The following is an 8,542-nucleotide window of genomic DNA, read 5'->3' as shown; positions in this document are numbered from 1 at the left end:
GCGCCTGTCTTGGGGACACGGGCGCTTGGTGTCACAGCTTCGCACTTCAGAGGAGCACTAATGATTCCTCTGATTCAATTTAAGGTCCCACCTCAGCCAAAGTGACAATATGTAAGAGTGGAAGAGGAGAGGTCTTCTATTTAATAGAGGGCAAAGGGACGGGAAGAAGAGCCGACTGATGGGAGGAAAGAGAGAGGAAGGAAGATGGAGAGCATGAGGAAGCAGAGCATGAGGGGGGGGGGGGGGGGGGGTAAGAAAGTAGAATTTTGAACACGTTCAGGGTGAAGGGGAGGGGTCCGTAGACAGCGAAGGACTTTTATGCAATAGAGGGCACGACAAGTCAGAAAGGAGCGGCAGGAGGAGACAAGTGCTGGGAAACACATAGATCCATAAATCCACTATATACACTGCAGAGGATAAAGCAATACGAAGGAGGATTCAACTAAGCATACCAACTTTACTTCAAGCTATTTTATGATATAATCAACATCTACTTTATGTGATAAATGTCATTTCAGCATGAGAGTACATCCCTCTTTCCTAACGCTTATGCATTTAATTAAAGAGGGACGTCATAACAGAGATGATTACTGAGTTGGTTTTGTAATTTGGTGGATTTAGTGAAGCTCAGGCAATCTGCAGTAGTCAGCTTTGAGAGCACAGTTTCCTTCCTCTTAAAGAAAACAGAAAACATTATGGATCTACAGGGAACACAAAGAAGTTAGTGAGTTATCTTTATTTTACACAAATCTTAGCACCTCAATCCAAAACATCTTGTTCATGCAGGTTGTCAAAGCTCAGTCAATGCCCCCCAGTTGCATCTCGGACACACAATGAGTGTGTTTTTAAATGGAAGAATGTGCAATCTTTTCACATAAATACAGCAGAAATCAAGAATATCCTCTGTAAAAGTCTCTCTGAGTCATGACTGTCGACAGAGAGTGAGAAGCATGAGTCCCGCTGGCTGTGTTGTTGCTGGAGCTGTGTTTACATCATGTTTAGATGGACGGGACTGCCAGCTCCTCCTCGTGCATCTAAAACAGTTTTAGTAATGCTCTTAGATCAAGGTCATTCAGTGTATTTTAACTTCCAATGAGAAGCTACAAGCTAACTATAGTGTGCTGACATTAGCCCGCTAACACAACAATGCAGGCCACAGGCAATTGCAGCTCGAGCCAAGGACTATTTTATCTGCCGCTTGACTCCTTCGTGCGAACATGAGTGAAGGGGAGGTTGGAAGTGTGTCGCTGGAGGAGAGCGGAGGCTTCAGTAAGTCCGAAGTGTGGCCAAGCAGCAGTTTGTTTTGGTTTCATGCTGGTGCTCAAGGGCGACATCTACAGGATCAAAAAGTTGCACGTTGAACCCTGTTTTCTTAAAGTAAACTTAAATGTATTTTTTCAAGGAATTATAAGCATTTTGTTTCAATGAATGTTTTTGTCTCTTTTAAGGTACCTTTCTGTATCTGTTAGCTGCTATTTAGAGGTCCCCTTTAATTTCTGTTCAAGAGAACCTGTACAAATTACACATTGTCTGTTTTTTTTTTTTAAAGGTTTATTTCTTGGACACTTTGATCCTTCATTGGAGAGACAGGACAGTGGATAGAGTAGGAAATCAGGGAGAAAGAGAGTAGGGAATGACATGCGGGAAAGGAGCCACAGGTTGAATTTGAACCTGCGCTGCCCGCTTGGAGGACTATATCCTCCATACATGGGGCGCACGCTCTAACCACTGCGTCACCAGCGCCCTCCTGTTTTCAGGAGCCACTGACTGCTTTTTGTGTACCCTCAAATATCTGTTTCAAGGAAACCCTCAGCTGTTATAAGGAAACCCTTTACCTGCTGTTTTTGGGCATCCTTTGGTGTTTGTTGTTAAGACCAATTTCTCCCTCTTAATACAATATTTAACAGACATCATGTGAAAGAGTCTGTAAATGCTATAGGCTTTGGCATAGACGTTACTTGGTTAGAATTATGGACCCAACATGGTGCAAGTTAAATCAATGACTTTCCATCCAGTTCCTGTTCGACTCCTGGATAAATTCTTTCCTCTCAACAAACAAAGCAAACCTCAAATGCTTGACAACATTACAGCAGAGGGGTTACATGCCGACGCTGAGAGGTATGTTTTATGAGACAGCAAGATGAGACAAAGCGTAGGTACATGTCACTTGTGAATGACAACATGATGAATGTCCAGTGAGCTGTTGGCTTAAAGGACAGGAGGAGATAAGCAGTAAAGATTACACTGTATAATGACTGCACTCTGAGACATGTATTGCACTTGATGACTCTGTAATTCAGTGAAATGTCAACTTTGTTGATAGATGTCAACGTCCATCTGTTTCATTTCAAGTTACCTAACTGGTTGTCTGTCTGACTCTACCTTGGTTATCTAAAAAAAACCCGGAGATTGTTAAATACATAAATGAGAAATATGGATTTGCATAATGGAGAATCTGTCTAATGCTGTCAGCCAAGTGTTGAAATGACAAGATGACTATACTGCACATTTATTTCCTATTTGTGATGGAAATCTCTACAGGGATAATATGTCTTATGGGGTTATCCTCAGTCAGAGCCAAGAGGCTGACTGCATCACGAGCTGCTTCCTTACTGACCCAAGGACTAAATTGTACCAATTCAGGGAACCAGGGCTCACATACGCACTTTGCCATTTACTAAATATATCTGGCCATTGCTTTTTTGTAGTTCCTGGGGGAGATCATTGCAGACAAGACCCTTGAAGTTCAGGGCTTATTAATGCCTCCCAGCTGGTGACGGCCATGGCCAAGGATATTATGTCTGTGAGCTGTCTTTATGACCTGTTTTTGACATCCCATGAACACGTCACAAATATGTTCAAATTTGGCATTCATACCAATTTGTACTAATGACAAATTACTAATGATTAATGATTGTTTCTGATTACAAGTTGTAATTGAAGCTAAGTGAAGAAAGGCAGTCTAAACTAAAAGTCCCAGGTACCTCAGCTCCAGCTCTCAGCCTGGCTGAAAGTTACATATGCTAGGGCGTAGATTTGTTGCAGAAGTTTCAATCAGGTGTTACACTGTCCCGCTGTCTTATCCACAGTCACACAGTCATGCCGTGAGAACAACCCTTGGATGTAACTGTAACTTGATTGGTTGGCAGAGGCATGCAAATGTGAAGAAAATAATGTGGTTTTTTTTGTCAGAGTTTACAAGCACTTACAGACATAGCCCAAGGAGTTACCCAGGAAAAGACTCTCCTGTTTGTGAAGCACCAGGTTATGAAGCCCACATATTGTAATTATGAGCACAAAGTCAAAGTGTTGTGAAAGAAGAAAGCTTTGATTTGCTTTATTCCTCATTTCATCTTACACTACATCCATTTCTGAAGTGAAATGAAGTGATGCAGCACTTATATTACCAATGTTAAATAAAGCATGTGAACACATGCAGAGCTCCAGACTGGTAACCTCCTTTTCTGAAAACGCTCTATAAACTCACAGACGAGCTGTCACACAGCACACAGCTTCAAGGTAAATACACCAGCTCCAGTTGTGCCCTTTGTTTCATTCATCAACAGCTTGTCATGTTACATGCAAGCTGAGAAATGAATCACCACCTCTGGAAGTCGCTCATGCCAATAGACTGATGACCCCCCCCCCCCCCGTGAGAGAAGAAGATAGGAAGGGTCCAGGCCCACCCCACTTGTTTTAAAAGCATGCCGGGAAAAGAGGTCTCCGTTTTCATTAAGGAAAATAGAGAGGTAGTTGTAGAGGCAGAAGGCGAGGTCGAGCGAAGGTAGACACATTAAGCCCTTGTCTAGCTCTTGTACTGCTTTCAACAACACATGCTGTGTGCAACTACGAGAGCAGATAACGCCTGCTGTTCCATGCCCTCAGGATACCGACGGGATGTTTGTACACTTTCACTGAGGTAAAGAAAAGAGATGGCTACTGTGCAGGCCGTTCAGAGACACACTATGACTACCATCCTCTTTAAAAATCACTGCAAAAGTAGTCTGCCACCCCATCTCATTCATTTACCATTCATTCATTATTCACTGCTCTCATACTCAAGATTCTGGGTAAAGACAAGTTATCGAGAGTTCAAGGTGTTGATTATTAGGGACTTTGGTTGGTAACTGTGGGGTCGCCGGTTCAAGTCCCGATGCAGACCATATGGAGTTTGTCTGGTAGATAAAGAGGTGCCAGGGCATTTTCCGAGTGCTTCCGCGGTGCCCTTGAGCAAGACACCCAACAGCTCTCCCTGCGTAACAGTGTGTAGCAGCCCCACTCTGACATCTCTCCACTAATGCATGTCCACAGGTCCTGTTTGTTCATGTGTGTATTTCTGGCCTGAATATCAAGAGTGTAAACCAGAATTACCTTCAGGGATTAATCAAGTATGTTAAATTAAAATAAAAAAATAAACAACTGATGCTGACTTTGTGGAAGTTCTCCTTCAATTTGACTCTTGTTTGATCTATGGTTGAATATCCAATGACTTTTCCTTGTGAATATGTGACAAACACCTGCTTTGAATTATGTCTGTGATGGAGAGCAGCATCTGCAATTATAAATATACAATATCATTTTGTCAAGGCCAGCAGGGGCTGGTTTAAAAAAATTAACCTGATTGCTGACCACTTTTCCAATTCCCAGCCAGAATTATTGGACATTTTTCTTGTATTTTCATCAAGACACTGTTAAATATACCGTGAGTTGGGAGAGCATTCCAATAGAAACCTAACTAAGTGTACCTGCTGTAGCAATATGGTATATATAACATTAATTAAGAATTGTTGGTATGTCTTACTGATTATAGCAACATGTGAGAGTTTCCTTTGTAACAAAAGAACATAAGGTACCGACAAACCTGAAACCAAACATGTACTGTGAATTTATATATGATTATTTAAGTACACCGTGCCTTGCGCAAGGGCACATCAGCAGTGCTTAGGACATGAACTTGCACCTCCCCAGCTGCCAGACCAATTTCCATACTTTGGTCTGCACCGCGACTTGAACCGGTGGTCCTTTCGGTTCCCAACCCAGGTCCCTACAGACTGAGCTACTGCCACAGCTAACTTCTGTTTGTGATTAAGAGCCCCATTATGTACGTGGTTTGTGTCTGCAATACTTGCTACATTACTGGAAATGTGCAGTTGCAAGTAGGCGTCACAATAATATTTTGCGTCATTTATACCACGTTTGTTTTCTCTTGTAATGAGTAACTAGTTGAGTAACTTGTTAGCAGGGTCAACCTAGAGAAGCTCAGAGGGAGCATATCCCCACCTCCTTAGCAGAGTTGGACATTTTACAGTGGGTGCTTGAACACTGGGACAAGCACAGTATTCCAATGAAACGGCCTAATCGCGCTATAACCTTAGCGCGACTTAACTGTACATGTAAACGCACCGAGTGTCTTTTTAAAATGAGTCAAGAATAAGTGATATTTTCTCTGATGGTTACAGCAGTACGTGACTCATGTTTCTCTCTGCATACACTACATCCTGACTCACATGACTCACATAGTGACATTCTTTGTACATATGTTCACATTGAGTTCAAGTCAGCCTTATGGCTACACCACATGGGTCATTCCTTCTGATTTTGCTTCTGTCAATATGTAGGCTACTGCTCGTCTTATGTGAGGAGGAAAAAACGACCATCTCTGGAAATAACTCTTTCAAATGAAGAAGGACTGAAGGAGAGGACATCAGGTGGAATGATTCAATTAGGAACTCACTCATGAATAAGTCTGACATAAAGACGCTTTTATACAATAAGGGAAGTGGTGACTTTATAGGCAAATAGTCTTTTCAGTAATATTCAAGGAAGTCTTGGCCATTGCTGCATTACGATGTGCCCATAACATCAGTAGAAATTATGGAGAGACAGCTCAGCGGATACCTGCACAGGTGGCAATTCTTCCCATGTAGCCTGAGCAGTGCAGATCTGTACGGGAAAAATAACATTCTGCAACTTCCTTTTAACAGCGGAAGAGTTTAAGGTCTCTCGTACCAGAGAGGCAATGCAGTACAGGGATTCCAAAGACCCCAAAGTCTCAGCAGCTGGCACTGAAATCCGCACCTGCAGAAAAGGGAGTGCCATTCAGGAGCTGGAGAATGCAGAGGCAAGGCTAAGGCACAAGGCAGTGGTGGAGGCAGTTGAAGTGGGAAGACCAGGTGTGGGCACCTTTCCGATGCCCCAGTTCAATAAGTTCCAGGGCAAGGAGAGAAGATTGCTCGTCCAGGAAGAAGTAAGGGCAGCAGTGGATGAGACAAGATCCAGCAGGATGGCAAGCATGACACAGCAGGATGAGATGGGAGTGCAAGCTGACTTGGACTGAAATCTGGAGAGCGGAGCCACTGCACATTAAATTCCTTGTCCAAGCTGTTTATGACATCTTCCCAAGCCCAGCAAACCTCCAGCTGTGGGGCAAGGCTGATACATCTATTTGCCCACTCTGCTCTGGGAGAGGGACTCTCGAGCACATCTTGAGCAGCTGCCCAAAGGCCCGGGGGGATGGTCACTACCGTTGGTGCCATGACCAGGTGCTGAAGGTAGTTGCCGAGATTGTCTCCTCCGCCATAAAAAACAACAAGCCCCACTGCCGCCCCACATAGCAAATAACATTCGTCAAGGCAGGAAAGTTCTCATCATCTCAGAGCTGCAGCTGGCCTACTCTCCACTGCACAGGACTGGCAGCTACTGGTTGACCTGGGAAAGCAACTGAAGTTTCTGGGACACATTGTAGAAACATAATTTCGACCAGACATCGTAATTTAATCAGAGGCCTCAAGACAGCTTGCCCTGATAGAATTAACTGTGCCCTGGGAGGACCGTATTGAGGAGGCTTTTGACAGGAAGCTGGCCAAATACCAGAGAGTCCTAGAGGACAGGAAAGAAAGGTGGAGAGCAAACTGTTATCCGGTTGAGGTAGGCAGCAGAGGCTTTGCAGAAAAGTGGTTTTCTCCACAAAATCTACACCCTACGGTGTATGAGAGGGTCACTGAGGAGAACAGCCATCAGGACTGCAATTTGCAGTAGAGAAAGCCTCTAGGTGGCTTTGGATAAAAAGGGAGATTTGTGGCCTAAAGCTGCAGGGACGCAAGTTGGGGCTTGATCAACCCTGGCTGGGTCGCCTGGGTGAGGGTGTATGATGTTGCGAGACCCAAAACACCCAATGAACCCAGGAAACATCACTGATGATGCCTCCCAGCGCATCCTTATAGAAAGAACTCTGCAGTAAAGTCTTAATGGATCATTAAGTTAGTCAGTACAGCTTTAGATTATTGGGATACAAAAAAGCCTAAAAATGTCTAAAGGCAGGCAAACAGTTCAATATACATGGATAATACAGTTCTGAATAATAAATACATGATGGGGGATTTCACCAATGTTTAAAACTGAGCAGTTTAACCAATAACATCCCATATTTTTTGTTTTGTTTCAAGGTTTCAAACATATATTTGATGATATTTTAGAGCTCTGCTTCTTTTCTGATCTGTTTTAATCCAGACGTCCCGTCTTTATTTTCCTCTCTGTTGCTCGCGTAGACCGACGAGGAAGGAGGGGGCTCTACAAGGTGTGAGGTGCAACACGATATCCGACACTCAATGCAGTTTCATTAAGGGGGATCCCTGAGGCGATCTTTATCTGTGAAGGCTTCTAACATGTATAGTATGTAAGGGTTGTTTTTCTGATAATGCAAAATTGATGCTCGAAATCTCTTTTTGTCTTGATAAAGCCAGTGTAATGTTCATTATATTATCGAACATATGTACTGCACTTTAGAAGCAGCCAAAAGCCAATATGCATTAGAGGATTTTTTCTAGAATTACAAAACAGATTTCTGCCTAGTTTCACATTCATGTTGTACTGTGATTGTGAGTAACAGTCAAGGTCATATTACTTATATCTAATCTGTTCACCCATTCACTTCTCTTGGAACAGACTTTATTGTTCATTGAGGTCTATTATTTGAATAATCATTCCCTTGTGCTGGTGTTAGCTGACTGGTACCAGCTGTGTCATTCACTCTGTGCAATCACTATCTTATTCACAGCTTTAATCCTTCATTCACACAGGAAGCCAAACAGGAAGCCGTCCTGACACCTCTCAATTTTCAGCTCATTCACATGGCTGCCATTTTCCTGCTCGGAGTGACAGGCTTATAATAAAGCCTTAACGCTGTGTTCATGCTTGGAATTTGTTTTTGGATACAATCGTCTGCTAAGTGAATTGCTAAGTGAATTGTAGAATTGTAGAATTGAATTGTAGAATTCAAGCAAAGACTGTCAATATTAATGGCCGAAGCCTGAGTGACGTCAGCCATCTGTTACTGCTGGGGGCTCTAGAGGCTCATGGGCAGCAGCTGCCATGCTGGAAATCCTGTCTCAGCCTAACTTTCAGTCAACCTAATGACAGGCTGAAAAAATGCAGCATGCCACTTCTTTTGTTCATGTCCTTTTAGTTGAACAGGTTCCCAGGAAGAATGCTTGTTGTTGCTGTTTTTTTTTTGGGATGGGGGAATCAAGATAACTTTTCAGAC

General features: G+C 43.1%; 1 pseudogene; it reads left to right on the top strand.

Moving 5' to 3' along the window:
• The first annotated feature begins 5,814 nt into the window (after positions 1-5,814).
• LOC132982596 (uncharacterized) lies at positions 5,815-8,201 on the top strand (annotated as a pseudogene).
• Positions 8,202-8,542: the final 341 nt, after the last annotated feature.

The sequence above is a fragment of the Labrus mixtus genome, chromosome 10, assembly GCF_963584025.1.
Source record: "Labrus mixtus chromosome 10, fLabMix1.1, whole genome shotgun sequence".
Lineage (NCBI taxonomy): Eukaryota > Metazoa > Chordata > Actinopteri > Labriformes > Labridae > Labrus > Labrus mixtus.
Note: the sequence above shows the minus strand (reverse complement) of the source record. Positions and strands in the feature narration are given on the sequence as shown.